At 33.9% G+C, this 23,491-nt stretch overlaps 1 pseudogene; it reads left to right on the top strand.

The window, feature by feature from the left end:
- The first annotated feature begins 5,498 nt into the window (after window positions 1-5,498).
- Window positions 5,499-19,163, top strand: LOC149533852 (laccase-4-like; annotated as a pseudogene).
- The last annotated feature ends 4,328 nt before the right edge of the window (window positions 19,164-23,491 follow it).

The following is a 23,491-nucleotide window of genomic DNA, read 5'->3' as shown; positions in this document are numbered from 1 at the left end:
TACTACAATATTTTTAAAGCTTTCTCAATCTTGGAAGCACAAAATATATATGATTCATAAAATAAGTTATGGTTGTGTTTTCAACCATAGCATGATCTCACACAAGGTATATACATATTATCAAAAATCCAAGTACTATAAGACAAACATTTTATGAAACCCAATTCATGGCTAGTACCATAATAATGGCCTATTAAAGAGTCTACTAAGTTTTTCTTTTTTGAGATGATTTTTTTCCCTCTCTTTTCCCAATTATTCCTACATAGTTTTAATATATTTTCCATAAGGAAATATAGAATAAAAAACAAAATGTACAAGGAAAATAAGTAAAGAATTTTTGGTGTTGAGAATGAGTGAAACTAAAGTGGGAAACAAAAAAAAAACCTTATGTCATAACCAATGCAACCTTTATGCAAAGACCAATTAAAAAATGTTGTAGAAACATATACCGACTGAGAACTATACTAAAGATATTAGAGAGTGAGAATGTTAGAGCATACTATTGAGGGCCAAGCAACAAATATGGTCATAACAAAACTAAAGTGAAAAGGATCACAACATCCATCCAATAAATGTAAAATTACTACACAAAAAACCAATAATTCCTAAGAATCAATGATCTTTAGATAGCTATCATTTGTTTATTGTCAAGACAAAGATACATAGATGGTTTCTAGATAGTTCTAGCATACATCCCAAACCACAACTTTGAGCAAGAAAGAAAGGAACTAAAAATCAAAAGGTATCTAGGCTTGAGATAAGATAGGTGCTCTAAAAGCACACATATTAAGAAAAGAGTGCTCCAAGGGATAGCAATTTTTATTTTTATTAAAATTTTATATTTGATTTTTGAAAACTATTAAAAGTACATTTGTATTACAAGGCCACTGACATTACTCTTAAAACATTAAAGCCCATACTCCTACAAAGTTGGATCAATGAAAATTAAACAAATAAATTCACATATCTACATATATTAATTAGATAAAAACTTTTACAATATTAAATTTAATACAGAACATATGTTTATTATTTCTACTAGTATTCACAATTTTACTTTTATTCTAGCTTTTCAATATAAATCGATTTCTACAAATTTATTTCATTTTCTTAGCTTGTGTATGGAACAATTTATGCATTACCTATGAAGCTAGAAGCCTTGTTGACAGTCAAGGCTTTCAAAGGGGTTATCTTTACATCTATGTTAGTAATTGGGCTTTTTGAAAATGGATATGTTACCATCTAATGGTGGAAAATGGTTTAACTTCCTTCTAACAAATGCAATTTTCAGTCTCCCATGTAGGTAAGTGATGTTATTTTAAGGATGAGGATCAGATCTTTGGAGTAAGTCAATAATACTGTATTTTGACCAATCTAGATTGAATGCATGTGAACGTTGTAACTAGAAATTTCCAATAAGAAAAATAAGAGCATTGGTTGGTATACCAACATAGGTTTATTGTTCTTGTATTTCAAATGATAAGTTCAAGGGGCACAAGCTTTACTTGGTTGCCACTCCAGATACAAAGCCCCATCATGTATCCATACACTACAAAGAGTACATGTAATTTTTTGCCACCCTTAAACATCACACACTAAGGAAAGAATTAAGCTTGGGAAAAAAAAGTCAACTTTGACTATTTAACACTTTTTGTCTAGCAATTAAGCTTAATGTGTGATGCTTAAGCCATTCCATGAATTGTCATGAAAAGTCAAGATAATACAGTTGCTAACAATAAATTTATATTGAGTTATGAATGTGTTAAAATATCAGTATTGTCCACCAACCTACCCAACAAAAGAGAAAGGACCTCACACCTTGACTTAATCCTTGTATCTATATATACAATGAGAAATAAATAGACTAACACATCTTAGGCCAAAAATTAATTGGCAAATACTTAGTGTGCTAAAGTTGAGATCGGACACTGCAAGAGTAAATATTTTATGATTCTGGCAATGAAGACTTTTCATGGCAACCTCCTACTGCCACTTTTTCCATTATGGTTTACTATTCAATTTGTATTAGCAAAGCATAACGTGATTACATGGTGCAACAAATTCAACATGGGTTATATGTTTCTATGGAATGAGTTGAATGTATTATAGTCAGTGAATGCATTAAATTTATTTTGTTCTATTTTTCATTATTGATTAGAATATTAAAGCCATGATTTGTTCTTTGCTCTAAACAACTACAGATCCAAATGACAAATGTGACCTACCTTTGCACTATGAAAGCTCTCTTGGCTATGAATGGGTAGTACCTAGGACCTACAATAGTGTCTTGAGAAGGAGATTGTGCGGTTGTGAATGTAAAAAATAATGTTCAAACAAATATTAGCATACATTTGTATTCCTTCTGGTAATCCTGTTGCTCACTTATTTGCTTCATAAACATAATATAATATTTGTTGAAATTTCTCACATGTTATTGTTTACCCTTTGAGCCAAACGCTCACCTACCTCCTGAAATTTGTAGAACGATCAAAAAATTTAATATGGGTAGGTGATTTTCAAATTTGGAAAAGAGGGGGAAACATTTTTGGAAAATAGACAAAAAGGAATGTATTGATTCATTTAGCAAAGAAGATCAGAGAGAAGTTACGGAGTAGAGCAAAGTAGAAAGAAAGTGATCAGCAGATCCAATCATTGTAGAGACAGAAGGAAGCTTGTTATGTGATTGCAGTTGCATGCACTTCTTTGTGTCATTTTGTAAGTTCATAGTTTATTTCTTGATTCAACCTATGAAGTAGTGATTTCTCCAAGCATTATTGTATGCAGCCATTAGAGCTACAATTTTAAATTTTTTGAAGTATTGAAGTTGTTTAAAGTTTTAGGGTTATTTTAGGGTTTTCTGGTTGAAGCCGAATGCTCCTAGATTTTTTAATGATTTAATCAAAGTTGAATAGAAAGCAAGGAGGCATACTAGAATCCATTGTTCTTCTTCTATTCATTGCATTTGAGAAGTTTGTTTGGAAGTTTCAAGCTTTGGTTCTCTAGTCTTAATGGTTGAAAAGTTCACATTATAGTTCAGTCACTCAGTATTGTCTTTGGTAGAAGTCATTTTCTACAGTTGCTACCGAGTTCACTTGGTACCTTCTTCTATTGAGCTCCACCCTCTAGTGGTTACCAATTTCACTTGGCATCCATACTACCAGGCTCACTTGAAATCCATTGGTGCTAAGTTATTCTTCATTTGCTGAGCTCACTCGACACTCTCTTGCCACTTGGCTCCTTAAGGTGTTGATCAAAACTGGCACCTGGCAATAGTTTTTTTCAAGCATTATTTAGGGTTGTGAGATTAATTTTTAGGGTTGGTAATATATTTATCACATGGTATCAGAGCTTTGAGGCCCCACATCCAAAGTGAGGACAATTTTTTTCTAGGATATTTAACATGGCAGGAGATGCAAGAAAGATATGGCAGCAACCACCACCCTTCAATGAAAAAAATTATGATACATGGGAATTATGTAAGTGAATGTTGGAAGAAACAAAATGATCAGTTAAGACAAGCAAATGTGGCTGATGTGAACATGGGAAGTGGAAACAATGCCACTGCCTTCATCATGTGTAATGTTGGAGAAGAAGGAAGGCCTGAGGTTTGGTACCTCGATAGTGGATGTAGCAACCACATGAGTGGTAATGAAACCTTGTTTTCATTCATTGAAAAGAGTTTCAAATCTAAGATTAAAATGGGTAACAATGGAACCCTACCAATAGTGGGCAAAGGATCTATTATGGTTCACACCAAGCAAGGTGAGAAGAAGGAAGTACAAAATGTGTATTTTTCCCCTAGTATGAAGCATAATTTGATGAGCATTGGTCAGCTCATTCAAAATGGATACCAAGTGCTGATGGAGAATAACACATGTGTCATTCAAGAAAAGGATGGGAGCAAGAACTTACTTACAACAATTCAAATGACAAAGAACAAAATGTTTCCCTTGAGGATAGGGACATGTTTCTCATCTCAAGTTGGTGATGCACCTCCCACACAATCAGCTCTAAGGAGTGTGATTGAAGACCCCTCATGGCTATGGCACCTTAGGTATGGTCATCTAGGCTATGTTGGTTTAAATTTGTTGTCAAATAAAAGAATGGTAGAAGGTTTGCCACAAATATGAAATTCATGTGACATGTGTGAGGCTTGTATTTTGGGTAAGCAACATAGGCTTCCCTTTAATTCTAGAAATTCTAGGAGGGCTAGATATCCATTAGAGTTAGTGCATACTAACCTAGTTGGTCCTATTCAAGTTACTTCCATTGGGGGGAGTACTTATTTCATGGCATTTATTGATGATTCTAGTCATAGGACATGGGTTTATTTTTTGAAATCTAAATCTGAAGCATTTGATAAGTTTCTTTAGTTCATAGCCTAGGCTAAAAGAGAATGTGGACAATATAACAAAGTCCTAAGATCAGATAGAGGATGGGAGTATACCTTCAATTATTTTGTAAATTTTTGCAGGAAACATGGCATAAAGAAAGAGCTCACAGCCAGCTATACACCACAACAGAATGGAGTGGCTGAAAGAAAGAATAGGACCATTGTTGAAATGGAAAGGGGTATGATGAAAGAGAAAAGTCTCCCAACTAAATTTTGGGGAGAGGCTGTGGCAATAGCAATTTACCTAATTAATAAGTGTCCTACAAAGGTAGTCTGTGATAGAATTCTAATGGAAGCATGGTCACAAGGAAGATTGACAGTTGAACACCTAAGTGTGTTTGGATGTGTTGCATATGCATACATGCCTAAAGAGCAAAGGAAAAAATTGGATGAAAAAGGTGTGAAGTGCATATTCACAAGGTACAACTTAGAATCAAAGGCATATAGATTGTATGACCCATTGAACAACAAGATGATTCTCTCAAGAGATGTGGTATTTCTTTAAAATCAATCATGGTATGGACAAACTAATGAGTCACCCAGCACCTCAAGTAAAGTGCCAATTATGAGTGAAGAAGATGCTGATGAACAACAAGAAGGAGTAAATAGAAGAAAAGGCAAGCAGCTTCAGTCATTGCCGAGCTCCTTTAGGCATGACTGAGTGTCAGTGATGAGTAATAGTAAAGACTGAGCTAGTTGGTAAAGTAGTAGCAGTGAAGATTTTGATCCCACACTCTCCTCCTTATTACCAAGAAATACAAAGAGTCTTAGGGAGATATACCAAGATGAAAGGTATGAAGATTATGATGAGAGTGTTAATTTTGCATTATTTTCTCATAGTGATCCAATATATTTTGAAGAAGCTATTAAGGAGAAGAAATGGTGTAAGGCCATGGATGAGGAGATAGATGCTATAGAAAGGAATGAGACATGGGAGCTAACTAATTTTCCTCCCAAGAAGCAAGTGATTGGAGTGAAATGGGTCTACAAGATCAAATGTAATGTTGAAGGCAAGATTGATAGGCATAAGGCAAGGATGGTAGTCAAGGGCTAAAAACAATAGTATGGCAGAGATTATGATGAGACATAATCCCCAATTGCAAGAATGGAAACCATGTGTTCTGTCATAGCAATTATAGCTCAACATAAATGGAAGGTATACCAAATGGATGTGAAGTCCACCTTCCTAAATGGTGTATTGAAGGAAGAAGTATATGTGGAGTAGCCACCTAGTTATGAAGTAGCAGGTAAAGAGAACAAAGTATATAGATTGAAGATAGCTCTTTATGGGCTCAAGCAAGCTCCAAGGGCATGGTAGAATAGGATTGAATCATATTTGATGAGCAATTATTTTAGCAAAAAAAAATGGTGAGCCTATGCTCTAAATCAAGGCAACAAATAGAAATGTGTTGATTGTTGTTTTGTATGTAGATGATTTGATTTTTACTGGTAATGACAAGGCTTTATTTGGTGAGTTCAAAGAGGCCATGAAAAATGAATTTGAAATGATAGACCTAGGTCTCTTGAAGTAATTTCTCGGCATAGAAGTAAAACAAATGCATAATGGCATTTTCATCTCTCAAGAAAAATATGCAGGGCAGATCTTGGAAAGATTCAAAATGTAGAATAGTAAGCTAGCCCCCACACCAATAGCAATAGATCTAAAGTTGAGCAAGGAAGACTCTAGCAAGAGAGTGGATCCAACACTATACAAGAGTATGGTTGGAAGTTTAATGTATTTGACTGCAACTCGGCCAGACCTAATGCATACAGTAAGTTTGATTTCTAGGTTTATGGAAACACCAAAGGATTCTCATTGGCAAGCAAAAAAGAGGATCCTAAGGTATGTGAATGGTACCAAGGGATTTTGGATTTTGTATAATGCATCAAATGATTTCAAGATAGTGATTGGGCTAGAAGTATAGATGATAGGAAGATCACTTCTAGATATGTATTTCATATGGTATCGGGTGCAATTTCATGGGCATTCAAGAAGCAACCTATTGTTGCTCAATCTACAGCAGAGGTTGAATACATAGTAGCAAATGTAGTAGCATGTCAAGCTATTTGGTTAAGAAGAATCTTGACAGATTTGAATGAAAGGCAAGAGGAGGAACCACAATTTATTGTGACAATATATCTTCAATTGCATTGTCCAAGAATCTAGTCTTCCATGGTAGAAGTAAGCACATTGAAATTAGATATCACTTCATCAGTGAGTTGGTCGAGAATGGGGATATCAAGATGGAATTTTGTAAGTCTGAGCAGCAACTAGCAGACATTTTTACCAAACCATTAGGCATTGGAAGTTTTGTACACCTAAGAGAGTGTCTTGGTGTAGTTGATTTGGATCAACAATGATCTTTGTTTGTTTGGCTTGGGCCAAAGGGGGAGTGTTGAAATTTCTCACACGTTATTGTTTGCCCCTTGATCCAAATGCTCACCTACCTCCTGACATTTGTAGAATGATCAAAAAGTTTAATATAGGTAGGTGAGTTTCAAATTTGGAAAAGACGGGGAAACATTTTTGGAAAAGAGACAAAAAGGAATGTATTGATTCATTCAGCAAAGCAAATCAGAGAAAAGTTGCAGAGCAGAGTAAAGTAGAAAGAAAGTGATCAATAGATCTAGTCATTGCAGAGATAGAAGGAAGCTTGTTATGTGACTACAGTTGCACGTACTTCTTTGTGTCATTCTATAAGTTCATAGTTTATTGCTTGATTCAACCTATGAAGTAGTGATTGCTCTAGGAATTATTGTATGCAGCCATTAGAGCTGCAAATTTAAAGTTTTTGAAGTATTGAAGTTGTTTAAAGTTTTAGTGTTATTTTAGGGTCTTTTGGTTGAAGTTGAATGCTCCCAGATTTTGTAATGATTTAATCAAAGTTGAATAGAAAGCAAGGAGGCATACTAGAATCCATTGTTCTTCTTCTATTCATTGAATTTGAGAAGTTTGTTTAGAAGTTTCAAGCTTTGGTTCTCTAGTTTTAATGGTTGAAAAGTTCATGTTATAGTTTTGTCACTCAGTATTGTCTTTGGTAGAAGTCATTTTCTATAGTGGCTACCGAGTTCACTTGGTACCTTATTCTATTGAGCTCCACCCTCTAGTGGCTATTGAGTTCACTTGGCATCCACACTACTGAGCTCACTCGGTATCCATTGGTGCCAATTTGTTCTTCATTTTCTAAGCTCACTCAACACTCTCCTACCACTGAGCTCCTTAACGTACCGAGCAAAACTAGCACTCAGCAATAGTTTTTGTTGAGCATTATTTAGGGTTGTGAAATTGATTTTTAGGGTTGGTAATATATTTCTCACAATATTGTTCCTATCTCTCCAAATGAATTCAATAGCTTAGATCTGGATGGGTGGATGGTCCTACATATGTCACTCAGTGTCCAATTCAAATTGAGGAAAGCTACGTGTACAAATATATAACTAAAAGGCAACGAGGAACATTGTGGTGGCATGCCCATATCTCATGGTTGTGAGCAAGCTTACATGGGCCCATTATCATCTACCCCAAAAAGAATGCTTCTTACCCATTCCCTCACCCACACCAGGAAGTGCCTATTGTTTTTGGTATACACTTTCAATACTTGTATACAATGTCTTTAACGTCAACTTTACTATTACATTAGATGTCTTTAACAAAAAAACCTGTCTGTTGGGTTACAAATTATAGGGGAGTGGTGGAATGCGGACACTATGACTATTATCAATAAAGAAATGCAAAGTGGTGCACAAGAAAATGTGTTGGATGTGTATACCATGAATGGACTTCTTGAGCTTATGTACAACTACTTTGCCAATAGTGAGTATAGACAGTTAAAAATGGATGAAACATAAAGAGACAAATGTTCATTTGTTTAAATCTAATTATAAAAATATAATGTTTACTTATGTGCAATGCAAATACATTTAGGCTCAAAGTGATCCTTGGGAAAACTTACCTACTTTGTTTAGTTAATGTTGAGGTTAATAGTGACTTGTCTTTTACAATTGCCAATCATACACTAATTGTAGTAGAAGCAGACATTGTATATGTCAAATGATTTCAAACCAGTGTTATTCTGATCACTCCTAGTCAGACTACCAATGTCCTCTTGATAGCCATGTCTCAGCCACCCAATGCAACATTCCTCGTGTTTGTAGGCCCTTGCTATAGGAACAACAACCTTTGACAACTCAACTAGTTCTGGAGTTGTAGAGTATGTCTCTAGTGTTAACTCCTCCTCTCTTCCCATGATGAAGCCTACACTTCCAACCCTGACTGATACCTCTTTTTCTACCAACTTCAGCCAAAATATGAGAAGCTTAGGCAATCCAAAATTTGCAATAGCAGCTATTCCTCAAAAGTTGGATAAACAATTCTTCTTCATAGGTTGGTTGGGGCTGAACCCATGCCCACAAGGAAAAACATGTCATGGTCCAAGGTACCTATTAGCATGATTAATTCCAACTAATTCCAACTCCAACATGTGCAGTAGAATAGGACTTAATTCCAACTCCAACATGTGTGCTAGAATAGGACTCTAGTGTACATGTAGGGGAGAGTTTGAATAGATGTTGTTCCAAAACTGCCTGTGCATCCTTGACTGCAGCATACATTTAGGGAAGAGGTTTTTTTTGAGTTTTAATAATAAGAACTATTGAAAATGTACAGTAGATGTAATTTGGTTGGGCTCTTCTCTGTTCAATAATATATGCTTTTTTTTCTTTATTTGCACAGATTTCTATTTTTCTTTTCACTATTTTTTATCTACTAAGGCTGTGAATTTCACATTACATTAGAGTAGGTTACAATAAAGGGAAAAATATAATATTCTCTATTGCAGGTATAGAAAATCAGAACTAGAAAATGGAATCTCTAGCCTCTATTATTCTTACACCATACAACTACTTTGATTGGAAGCCTAAAATTTTACTTCAGCTCTGAAGTAAAGGTCTTTATTGAATAGTTAAGAATAAAAAGGTTGAGCCCAATCTAGCATTAGAGAAATCTAAATACTTTAACCATATGGATGAAACATTTGGTCTATTATGCTTGCCCATATCTCAAGAACTATTGTTCCACGTTGAGGCATGCACAACTCCAAGAAAAGTTTGGGATACCTTGGAGACCCTATTTGGAAAGCAAGATGAAATACAAGGTCATATCCTTGAAAATGAGCTCATCTCATTAGATCCAAGGAATTTTGACAATATCCAATATTACTTCACAAAGTTCAAAGCTTTGTTGCTTCAGCTAAAAGGATGTGGTATTGATAAATCCAAAGAAGAAAGTAAGTTAGTTCTTGCCATTCTATCAAAGTTGGGTCCAAAATATGCAGTATTTGTTTATTCTTTCCACAAATTTAGACTTGCAATAGGAGAAAATTGGAAGATTCCCACACTCAATGCCTTCATTGAGTCTTTAATACAAGAGCAGGATAAGCTTATTAAGATGGGTACCTTGAAGAATTCCAAAGTTCATGCACTCATTGTGCATACAACCAGGAAGAATAACTCCAAATCCAATCAGCAATCCAAAGGAAAATGGAAGAAGGATTCAGATCCAAGAAAGGAAGGTAATCCAAAACCTTCAGATGGGTCCATAGGTTCAAAAGAAGAGGACACAAATGGAAAATCAAAGTGCACCTATTGCAATCACGTGTATCATCCAGAATTATCATGCATGAAGAAGACCATTAATCTCATGGTGCAGACACTTCAACATCATAATCTTGGCAATTTTACTCCTAAGAGTACCAAGAAGTAGAAAGAAAAAGCACCAAAAACCAAAGGCAATGCTCATGCCTTGATAGCTATTCATTCTTCCTCAGATGCATGGATCATAGATTCTGGAGCTTCACACCACATGGCAGCCAAAAATGATGCTCTTTCATCTTTGAAACCATATTCTAGTTCTCCTATTCTCATGGGAGATGGATCTCCTATAGAAGCAACTAGAATTGGGAAGGTAGAGCTTGGAATTGGAAGTTTTGAGAATGTCTTGCATATCCCAAAACTTTCTATAAATTTACTTTCTATGTATCAAATGAAATATACTAGAATTGGGAGGAGAGTTGAATTCACACCAGATTTAATCATGATCTCTGACATGCAAGACAACTCCAAAATTGTTGTTGGTAAGGTGAATCATCAATCTCATTTGTACACTTTCTCTGATTCTGTTGCAAAATTATATTCTACTTTACTTCTAACACATGTAAATGATGAAAATAGAATTTGGCATGAAAGATTTGGACATCTAAATTTTAGATACTTGCAAAAACTTAGCAATTAGGGAATGGTAAAAGGCTTGCCTACCATGGAGTTCTCTAATGGAGTTTTTGAAGGTTGTGCTCTTGGAAAACATCCAGAAGAAAAGTTTCCCAAGGGAATCTCATGGAGAGCCTCTTCTCCTCTAGAGCTTGTTCACAGTGATTTAATGGGTCATTTTCTTGAGCCTTCCATGAGCAAAGCTAGATATGTCCTTACATTCATTGATAATTACTCAAGGTACACATGGGTATATTTTCTTATATAAAAGTCTGAAGTGTTTGAGAATCTCAAGCTTTTCAAAGCCCATGTAGAAAAACAATCTAGAAAATTAGTTAAGATCTTGCGCAAAGATAATGGGGGGGAGCATGTGAACAATGGTGTCCAAAATCTTTGTGATGAAGCAAGAATATAGTTGTAGAACATAGTTCCATATACTCCACAATAGAATGGGGTAGTTGAGAGGAAAAACTAATCTTTAAAGGAGATGGCTAGTTTCATGTTGCATGCTAGGTCATTTCCCTCAAAACTATGGGCTAAAGCAGTCAACTATGCTTCATATATCCAAAATAGATCTTTTCACAAATTAATTAAAGGAAAAACTCCTTTTGAAGCATGGAGAGGTACCCAACCAGCCATCACTCATTTTTGTATTTTTGGATCTCGTGCATGGGCTCACATTCCTACTGATAAAAGGAAGGCTTTGGAGCCTCAAAGCAAGGAATGTATATTTGCTAGTTATCTAGATGGTGTAAAGGGTTATAGATTGCTAGATCTTTCTATAGAACAACTCTTCATTGAGAGGAGTGTATATTTTGATGAAAGTCCCATGCTGGCATCTCAAATGCAACCTACTACCATTTCTATGCTTCCTCCTCTCATAGATCTTGAAGATGATCGAGATAGCACAAATCTAATTTTAGATCCATCTAAATCTAAATTTGATGAACATGCAAGTCTCAATTGGGATGCAAGTGATGATTTAGCATCTCCTATGAGAAGACAAAGAAAAAGGAGCTTGGCTGATATATATGATGCTTCTCATGCATTTTCAGCTATCGATTCCATTAATCCAATGCATGCTTATCTTGTTCAAGTATTAGATCCTCTAACTTATGTAGAAGCTATAGGGAATCCTCATTGGGTAGCTGCAATGAATAAGGAGTACAATTCTCTTATTGTAAACCAAACTTGGGATTTGGTTCCACTTCCATCCAATCACAAGCTTGTCAGGTGCAAGTAGATCTATCGAACAAAGAAATCAACAAATGGTCAAGTGAGTAGATACAAAGCAAGGTTGGTAGCTAAAGGTTTTCAGAAAGTTCAAGGTATTGATTATGATGAGATGTTTTCTCCTATGGAAAAAATGGATTCCATTTGATTGGCTCTAGCTATTATAGTAGCAAAAAGGTGGGAGATTCATCACATGGATGTGAAAAATTCTTTTCTTCATGGTGATCTTGAGGATGAGATCTACATGGAGCAGCCACAAGGGTATATACATAATTCCTCACTAGTATGAAACCTCAAGAAATCACTTTATGGCCTCAAATAGGAAACTTGTACTTCGTATACTAAAATGCATTCTTATCTTCTGTCTCAAAAATTTGTGAGATGTAAATCTGATCCAAATGTTTATATGTTGAGAACATCTGACTCTTTGCTGCTCATAGTGCTCTATGTAGATGATCTACTAATCATAGGTGATTCATGCTCAATAATTGTGAAAACCAAGGCATCTTTGCATGATACCTTTTCTATGACAGACATGGGCCTTCTCAATTTCTTTCTTGGTCTTGAAATGAATTAGAGTGAATCAGGTGTCACAGTTGCTCAATCTAAGTATGCAAGAGATCTCTTGGTTCGATTTCACATGTATAATTGTAAATCAGAACCCACACCTTTTCTATCTGGGATCAAGTTGGAAGATGAAAAAGATACAACATTGGTTGATTGCACACTCTATCACTAGCTTGTGAGAAGTCTTCTATATGTCACTCATTCTCCTCCAGATCTATCATATGCAATGGGTGTTGTTTCAAGATACATGCAAGAGCCTCATGAGCTACATTGGAAAGCTGCCAAGTGTATTCTTCATTATGTTCAAGGAACTATTACCTATGGGATTCATTATTCAACTAGATGTACTTTGGATCTTATTAGTTATACTGATTCTGATTCAGTTGGTGATAGCATTGATTAGAAGTCCACTTCAGGATATGTTCTCAATATGGGTTATGGTCCCATTTATTGGTCAAGAAAAAAACAATCTTCCATTGCTCTCTCATCCACATAAGCTAAATAAAAAGGCATTGTCAATGCTACTTTTCAGACTATTTGGATGCAAAATTTCCTCATTGATTTGGGCATCTCATTTCCTCAACTGACTATCATTTGGTGTGACAATAAAAGTACATTGAAGGTTTGCAAAGATCCAATATAGTGACAGTGGACAAAGCACATTGAGATCCATATGCATTTCATCCAAGATCTCATCTATGATGGCATTATTGATTTATAGTATTGTCCCACGTCTCATCAAATTGCTGACATTTTGACAAAGACCTTTACTAAGAACAAGTTTCAATTTCTCCAAGATCTTCTTCGGGTGAAAGATATTGTAACACAATAGTTTTCTTGTCTTGTTAGTATTTTTTTGAGGGGGTATTTTCATCCCATTGGGTTTTCCCTCTTTCCTCATTATCTAATCTTTAGTTAGAATTAAGGGGGGGTGTTAGTGTGATTAATTCCAACTAATTCCAACTCCAACATGTTTGGTAGAATAGGACTTAATTCCAACTCTAGCTTGTGCGGTAGAATAGGACTCCAGTGTACATGCAGGGGAGAGTTTGAATAGACATTGTTCCAAAACTGCTAGTGCATCCTTGACTGCAGCGTACATGTAGGGAAGAGGTTATTTTTCAGTTTTAATAATAAGAGATGCTAAAAATGTACAATAGATGTAATTTAGTTGAGCTCTGCTTTGTTCAACAATATATGTTCTGTTTTCTTTATTTGCACAGATTTGTGTTTTACTTTTCTCTATTTTTTATCTACTAAGGTTGTGAATTTCACAATACCAAGTTTGCAACCTCCATTCATAGCATTTCCTTCATTCTTCCCTCAACCTCTTTTCTTCAAGTCTACTACTTCAACCATTCCATTCGAGTTTACAATACCACTTTCCCTAACAATTCATCATTTCCTTTCAACTATATAGGCATGCTACCTAACAACACATGGATCCTCAATGACACTAGGGTTGAACTAATTTCCTTCAACACCAATGTATAGCTTGTTCCATAGGACACTAGCATTCTGACCTTCGAGAGCCATCCTTTGCATCTGCATGGCTACAACTTCATTGTTGGTATGGGTACTAGAAACTATAATGTGAACATTGACCCAGCTAGCTTTAATCTTGTGGATCCTCCAAAGAGAAGCATAGTTTGAGTTCCTAGTGGAGGTTGGGTGGCTCTTAGATTCCTAGCCAACAATCCAAGTATGGTGCTATTGTTGCTACAATTTTACTCTATAGTATTTTGAGTCAAATTTGTTGTAGTTTACATGAATCAATCTCGTATGACCATGAATAGGCCACTTTAACACTTATTACATCTACATGTCACTATCATTACTATAAGGAAGCTAAGGTGCATGGAATTGCTTCTTATACTAATATTTGAGGGGACAATTATGCAAACTTAATTGAATTTTACAACGATCTCACAAAATACATAATAACATAATAAAAATAACAATGAATGCATAACACAATGATTATCATGGGGAAATCCTTCCAAGAGAAAAACTCCACCCTCCAAAACCTGCACAATGTATTCTAAAATCTGGAAGATTACAATACACTTGCAATCCAAGTTCTTATAGAAGAACATCACCACAACTCAAATTCGGATTCAAACTCAGAGAGACTCCTTCTAGCACTAGTCTTGCAAACTAAACCAGATGATTCAAACACCTCCACAAGCCCTCCTTTTATAGTGATTTTCCACTTGGAAACTATTTGTGGTTTTACAAAACCATGGGAAAAACAACCATGCCACATGTTACCCACTTTTAATTTGTAACTCCAAGAATACCAATATCATCCATAATTTTGTCCTCTAGTTTAGACACACATAAAATTCATACAATGAGTTGTTTACACTCTAAAAATATCCCTTCTACATTGTTCTAGAGACTAGACACATTTTTAACAACTCATACACCTTTTTCCAACTCATAAAAATGTAGAAAACTACCACAAACAAATTCTAGAGTTTTCTAGCTAAAATTTTCTAGAGTTCTCTAGAAAAAGCTTGAAAGGTTGAGACACAATTCTCAACATTCTCCCACTTTTCAAACATCTTACAAGAGCCAGGGGATCCACTGTATCATGGACTTAATTGCTAGGGGCCAAGAGGACTCCAAACACCATCTGAACTTCTCCATGCTCATGGACTTAGTTAGTGCATTAGAAAAATTCACCAAAGTCTCCACCTTTTCTATCTCCAACTTGCCATCCTTGACCATATCTCTTAAAAATGATATTGTATATCAATGTGCTTGTTCCTAGCATGAAATATCAGGTTCTTCATTAGTTAGATTCCACTCTGACTGTCACTATAAATTGTCACTGGACCCTGTTTGAACTCTATATCTAAGCATAGTCTCTTAAGCCAAATGGCTTTCTTACAAGCATGAGTAGCTGCCATATACTCTGCCTCTATAGTGAACAAAGTGACCATAGCTTGTTGCTTTCTCATCTAATTGATTGCACCACCAAATAATGTAAACGCATATGCACTAGTGGATCTTCTTCTATCAACATCACCAACCCAATCTAAATCCTCATAGCCTTGAATACCTAATGAATGCTCATATAATGTTCCATGAAAACATATAGAGTACTCTGAGGTACGTCACAAGTATCTATAAACTCTTTTTACTACATCCAAATGTGCTCTTCCTAGATTAGACATATAATGAGAAAGTACTCCCAGTGCTTGGATAATGTCTGGTCTTGTACAAACCATATCATACATCAAACTTCCAACAACACTCTAATACAATACTAAACTCATCTCTTCCATCTCCAATGGGGATGAAGGACACTGTGAGCTAGAAAGCTTTGTTCCCATGGTAACAGGAATACTCAATGGTCTAGAATCCTGCATATTGAATCTTTTTAGAATATTAACAACATACTTACTCTAGCCTAGCCAAATCTATCTATTTTTTATACCTATCTCTTATAATCTCCATTCCAAAAATATACCTTGTTACACCAAGATCTTTCATTTCAAACTTTGCTAAGATCTAAGATTTTAATTTTGTAATCAAACCTTTTCCTTTTCCAATTAATAACATGTCATCAACATATAAGGTAATAACCAAAAAAAATCACCATAAAACTTTTAGTATATATAGTGATAAGATTTAGATCACACAAATCACAAACTCAATACATATGTATCAAACTTTTGGTACTACATCCTAGGACTTTGTTTTAAACCATACAAGGATTTCTTCAATTTACATTCAAAATGACTTTTACCTTTCACCACAAAGTGCTCTAGCTATGTCATATAAATTTCTTCCTTCAAATTTTCATGAAGGAAAGTTGTCTTCACATCCATCTGCTTAGTTTGTAGATCATAAGCTACTGCAATAGAAAGTAAAAATTGAATGGATGTCATTTTTTCTACAAGAGAAAAAATTTCACCATAATCAATTCTTACAACTTGGGAGTAACCTTTTGTATCCAATCATGCTTTATATTTCTTAATGCTTCCATTTTAACCCATCTTCCTTTTGAACACCCATTTACAACCACCAAGCTTCCATCCTTTAGGCAATGGTACAAGGCTATCTTCCAAGGCTATCTTCTAAGACTACCATCTTAAGAGCTACCATCTCTTCTTCCAAGGCTATCTTCTAAGACTCTAAACCATTAATACCAAGAGCCTCTTCTACACATTTTGGTTCATCAATATTAGAATTCAAAGAAAATATACACCTCAAATCATCAAGAGAAAATCCACACCCTTTTGGTGCTTTCCTCTATCTACCTTCGAACAAGATCTAGTTCAAGTTCAGGTTTAGGTTCATGATTAGGTTCTCCCTCTTCCTTTGATAATTTAGAACTCATAGAGCTCTCTTCAAAAACTTATCTTTCTAAGGGCCTTGATTCAACTTTCTCAGGTGTAGTAAGAAGTTGAATCACATCTTTCTTTTCTTCTATCCATTTTGACTACACTGTAACAAAAGAAGGCTCAATTTCTCTAAAAATAACACTTCTAGAGTCAAATACCTTTTGTGTAATAGGATCCCAAAGTTTGTATCCTTTCCCACTATAACTATATCTAATGAAGATACATTTGACAGCTTTGTTGTCTAATTTTGTCTACTTCTCCTTTGGCACATGAGCATATGCCTCACAACTAAAAACTCTTAGATGTCCAAGTGAAGGCCTGTGGCCTGACCATGCTTCCATTGGTGTCTTATCAACAACAGTTGATGTAGGAGACCTATTTATTAGGTAGCAGGAAGTGGCTATAGCTTTAGCCCAAACTTTTGTTCTAGTCCAGCACCACTTAGGATACTACTAGACTTCTCCATAAAGTCTTGTTCATTCTTTCTGAAACTCCATTTTGTTGTGGAGAATATGGAGTTTTCTTCTCTCTTTAATACCACAATCTTTAAAAAATGTGTCAAAGTCATTGAAGCAATATTCACCACCATTATCAGTTCTCAAATGCTTTATCTTCTTTCTAGTGTGCAACTCAACCATTGCTTTAAATTCTTTGAAATGACTAAAAACTTCAGCTTTACTTCTAAGAAAATAAACCCATGTTCTTCTACTAAAATCATCAATGAAAGAAATATAATAAATTGATCTACCAATAGAAGGAACATCAACTAGACCAAATACATCTAAATGGATTGATCCAAAATACATGAGGACTTATGAACATAGAAATATTTGGTACCTTTCTTCTTCATCCATCCACACCCGAACCGAGGTCAACTGAGTCACCAACATATTAAAACTTTCAAGATGCTCGAAAATATGTCCACCTTCCATTTTCAAGGAATACAACTTTTTCCTCAAGAAAATCTTGTTCACAAGTGATTTCACTTGATAGTTCTTCCAAAGCTTCTTTACAGTAGGCTCTTCATGTATATTAATTAGCATCAAGTCTACAAGACACAATCTAATGAGACTTTTAGCTTTTCTATCTCTCACATCATACTCTACAGCTGAAGTTTGATCTATGGGTCTCAGCTTCTTTTCATTGACTACATCCCATAGTTCCTGATCAATCAATAGATCTTTCATCTTCAACATCCACATTTCAAAGTTTGTGCCAAAAAACTTCTCTACATCAATCCTCCCTAAAGTGCTTGCCATATTTGCAATCCTGCAACACAGAAATAAAAACCACTGCACAAGCTCCCACTCAAACCTTGATTACCTCAAAAAACTCTGTACCCAACAAATAGAACCATAACTAGCTAGGCTCTGATACCACTTTTAAGAAAGCTAAGGTGCATAAAATCGCTTCCTACACTAATCTTTGAGGGGACAATTATGTAAATTCAACTAATGTTTATAGAGATATTAAGAAATGCATAATAACATAATAAAAATAATAGTGAACACATAACACAATGATTACCATGAGGAAATAGTTCCAAGAGAAAAACTCCACCCTCTAAAACCTGCATAATGTATTCTTAAATTTAGAAGATTACAATACACTTGCAATGCAAGTTCTTACAAGAGCGCATCACTACAACTCAAACTCAAACTCAAACTCAGAGAGGCTCCTTCTACAACTAGTCTTGCAAACTGAGCTCAACGATTCAAACACCTCCCCAAGCCCTCCTCTTATAGTGATTTGCCACTTGGAAACCATTTGTGGTTTTATAAAACCATGGAAAAAATAGCCATGCCACATGTTACCCACTTGTAATTTGTAACTCCATGAATACCATTTTCATCCATAATTTTTTCCTTTAGTTTAGACCCCCATAAAAGTCATATAATGAGTTGTTTATACTCTAAAAATAGCCCTTCTACATTGTTCTAGAGACTAGACACATTTTTAACAACTCATACATCTTTTTCCAACTCATAAACATGTGGAAAAATAACACAAACAAATTCTAGAATTTTCAAAAAAAATTCTAGAGTTTTTTGGCTAAATTTTTTTAGAGTGTTCTAGAAAAAGCTTGCAAGGTTGAGACGCAATTGTCAACAATTACATAATGCTAACTTCAATCACTTATTTAATATAAAAGATAATGTGTTTGGTTTATTCATGTAAATTTATTTAGCTAATTGAGTTCAATTATAAGAGTATGGTTTATGCATTGTCATCTCAAGCTGCATATTAGTTGGGGATCGAAGATCGCGTGGGTTGTTTTGAATGGAAATTGTGGTAGATCACAATCTCTTCTTCCTCCGCCAAAGATCTTCCCTTTTGTTGATTACTTTTAACATAATTTTAATTCTTCCTCCACCCAAAAATGTTCTCTTTTATTGATCTCTTTACATATGCCATCAAATTTATGGTGCAATGTGTGCTTAGTCTTCTAAATTTCACTATTTCCATTTTTGTGCTTATTTAATGGAGTGACCAAAGAAGAAACTAAGAGATTATGAATGTGTATTATTTGTGGTAGTAATACAAAAGGTGTGTTCTATTATAAGGGCACCTTTTTCAAACAATTTGATTTTTTTTATGAAAATACTTTTTCAAACAATTTGATTTTTTTATGAAAATGCTAGTATGGCATGAAGAGTTATATGAATCTCTCTAGTATTCATGTATTATATTGGTCATCAATAAAATGTCATTTTGTCATTTATATTCTTTTTCTTAATAAACTATTAAAAAAATTATATATATATAATTTCAAATAAGATTTTGATACATATTTAATTGGAAAATAAATATAAGGGATGATTATGATTTAATCATATTTTTATAAACTATTTTGTCTATTGTTTATTAAAAAAAAAATTAAATGGCAAAGCTCAAATTTACTATAATTATTAGGTCAAGAAATTATAATAATAGATAGTCTAAGAATTGTGCTTAAAAACAACCACCCAACCACCTTCAAAATAGAACAAAAGTTTGACTATATAACTCATGGGCCCAAATCCTTGAATAATTTATGAAATATAAAAAGATACAATATCCATATACAAAAATACATTCCCAAATAAAAATGAAGCAAAATGTTGTGAAAATCAATCAAGAAACCTTTAAGAGTAAGAATGTCACAAGAGAAGGAGAACCTAAGTAAGAAGGAGAACCCAAGTAAAAGAAACTAGGATAAAAGATACTCAAACATAGTAGATTAACCAAAGAAGAATAAGCTATATGAATCACCTAAAAAGAGCTATAAGTCCTCAAAGAAATCAACAAGGCCAAATTCTAGCCACCATGAACCATAACTTATTTTTAGAGGAGAGTTCACAGTAGGTTTGACTGGAATGTGGGGTTCTTAAACATGTTTTTAAAGGATGAAAAGTTAATAAATGTCTTAAAATAATTGTAGTTCTACAAACATATATGGGGATTAAAATGCTCAAAAATATGTTTGAAATTATTGCAAAATGATCTTTGAATTCCTAATGACACCTAGAAAGCATCACACAATACTCCATCAAGAAAGCACAATTGCACTAAACTAAGATGATTAAAGAAAAGAACCATAGATATTACTATTGGGACTAGAGAAAAACTAATATAACTGTGTCTACATGAAATTATCAAAGTTGAAGATATAATTAGTTGCTAGTTAACACTTGAAATCCAACAAAGCTGGATGCACAATTAATGGTTTTCAAGTCATTTATCAACAACATATTCAATATAAGCCCAAATTTTAGAAACTCAAGTTTGGAAAGATAAAGAGAATTATCAAATATAATAACAAATGATCTAAACCTAAATATGAAACTATCTAGATAAGTTTACTACCCAAGTTCAAAGTACCAATTGATATATTCTAGTAGCCAAGAGGGCACTAGATTTGAGATAAAAAAGTATACAATAGCACCAACTTATGAAGTTGTGTCAAATCAAATTTATAAAACCCCAATTTAAAAAGAGTTTTTGCATTAAAATATGTTATGTTCTCTATAGAGATATCAATGATCAATTTTTTTTTTAAATGTTCATAACTAGAAATATATCAATTATGTTGTGAGTACATAGATCATGACATCAAAATAAATCTTGAGAATTTAAAAGAAGGGGATTTTGACAACCTACAATTATAGAAGTAGTAAGAGAGAGTATAGAAAAGCCACATATTAGCAGAAAACCAATAGAAAAATCTTAACAAAAAAACACCAAGTCATCCAAAAAGAAAGGCAAGGAATGTCAAGTTAACAAGGCATAACTCATTAAAACCCCCAAAAGAAATATCAAAAACTTGACTAAAAATATATATTTTGAATCACATCAACCAAGAATTACATTTTCCAAAATCTATAAAAGTAGGGAACCTAGCACTTAACAAAAAAATTGTAGAGAAGAGAAAAGAAACCCTAGACACAAGATCATCTAATAATAAATAGAAAGGAGACCAAAAAAATGATCAAGAACCAAAAATTGATTAAGATATATGAAAAAAATTAAGACCAAATGAGAGAAAGAAAGAAAAGTAAAGGTAAACAAGAAAACCAAATCAAATATTTATAGTAAAAGATAAATTTTAGGATCCTAAACTTAATTAAAAATTTGTTCCTCTCAAAAGGTATCTTTTTATTTAAAAATCTATTTGAAAGCTTTACTTATTATAGTCATCCTTGATTTAATCAATAAATATTCATAAATTAAAAATTTAATTAACACACTATATTATTATACTAATGGGTTTGACCACTCTCATCCATATTTAAATCGTGTATGGCTTGATGTAGTTCTAACATTAATATACATCTTGTTAAGACACATTGTCGTATCACCCTTAGTAGATCCATTTTAACTATTTCCAAAAAAAGATATTAAAGATAGATAATAATTTTATTTAAAAACCTTAATTTTATGATATGCGGTGACATTGGTTTAGAAACAACAATCTTAAGTTACTACTAATCATGAGTAAATTTATAGTAAATAAGTTAAGATTTAGATAATATGTATATTAAGTGCATTAAATATTCTATACATGTGAAATCCTCTTGAAGATAGAAAATATAGCAAAACATTAGTCCATTATAAAACATGTATAGTCTATTAAAATTTGCACTAACTGGACATCCAAGAATTTCTCCTTATTTCAAAATGGCCAATAATACATCTTGTCTATATAGAGGCAATTTTTATTAATCTCCAAATTATCATTCACTTTGAATTATATTGAAATTTTTTAAATATATGACATTGGAGTCATAAAATTGAAGAATTAAAAAAAAGATTTATAATAATATTTAACATAATAGTGTACATAACAATGTTGCATGGGGGGGGGGGGGGGGAGAGAGAGAGAGAGAGTGTAAAAAATGTATATGTGTGTATGTATATGTATATATACATATACATGCATGCATGTGCACACACACACACACACAAATGTGTGTGTGTGTGTATAAAAATGCAATAACAAGACCAATGTAATACAACACAAATGAGTGAATGAAACAATAGAAAGTTAATATATTAATACATGGTAATCAAGAGATAACTTATTACTAATCTCAAGTGGAATCACATGTCTATCAAAGATGTATCATATTCTAATGTCTAATAGAGAATGTGTAACATGTGAAACAAATGTTGAGAGTGATAAAATAATACATGTGCTAAAGGTGTCCAATAAAAACAAAGTGAAATGTGATAGCATGATAGCACCACCTAAAGTGGAAATGCTCCAAAATGTTTCTATTTTTTTCCCAAGCAAGAAATGTTCTCAATGATGTATAAGAAATTCTCTCAATAATGAATGATACTTGAAGAACAAAATACCTATACGAGGGAAAATTTCACCAATAAGAGAGAAGAGGAAAGATCATAGAACCCCGTCCAATGTAGAATATCTTATATAGATGGTCCAATATTGTTAGGATTAAACCACAGATAGAAATAAAAATTATATGCAAATATAAACAATATTAGAAAATAATAGATCACACAGAAAAGAACACAAGACACCAAGATTTAACATGGTTCAGCCAATCCTTGGGCTACATCCACCAAATTGCAAGTCTAATATTATTATGATCTAGTGATTACAACCTGATTACAATTTGTAATCCCTTATAGCTCAATACCACCACAAGAACCAATTTCACATCACCTTTATCAAGCATTCCCTAACCATAAGCCCTTTTATACAAGTATTTTTACTGCTTTACGATAACAATTAATAATTACATGTGAGGCCAAAATCATGATAAAATAGGGCCCAAAAAAAAAATTTAGGCTGATGCCCTGAGCCTCAAAGAATTTATAAAGTATGTACAATACTTTCCTAATTAGTCACCACAATCTAATAATCTCCCACTTGGGGACTGATCAGGCTCCACACTAAACAACAATCTCCCACTTGGAGACTAATCTTGTAGCAATACCACTACCACATGGGGCTCCCACTAGATCAAACCACTCTAGGCTGTGTTGTTCATTGATTGCTATTTAGTCTAAAAGACCAACCAAAGCTGAAGTGGAATTCAACTTCTCCCTTATCACTACCTTTGTCAACATATCTACTAGATTTTCATTTTTATGTATCTTATCCAACTTTAACTGTCCATCCTCCAAAACTGACCCAATGAAATGGTACCACAACTATATGTGTTTGGTCTTA

Source organism: Cupressus sempervirens, chromosome 10 (assembly GCF_028749045.1).
Source record: "Cupressus sempervirens isolate cs-2001-9-10 chromosome 10, ASM2874904v1, whole genome shotgun sequence".
NCBI classification, from domain to species: Eukaryota; Viridiplantae; Streptophyta; class Pinopsida; order Cupressales; family Cupressaceae; genus Cupressus; species Cupressus sempervirens.
This window is presented reverse-complemented; position numbering and strand designations above follow the sequence as displayed.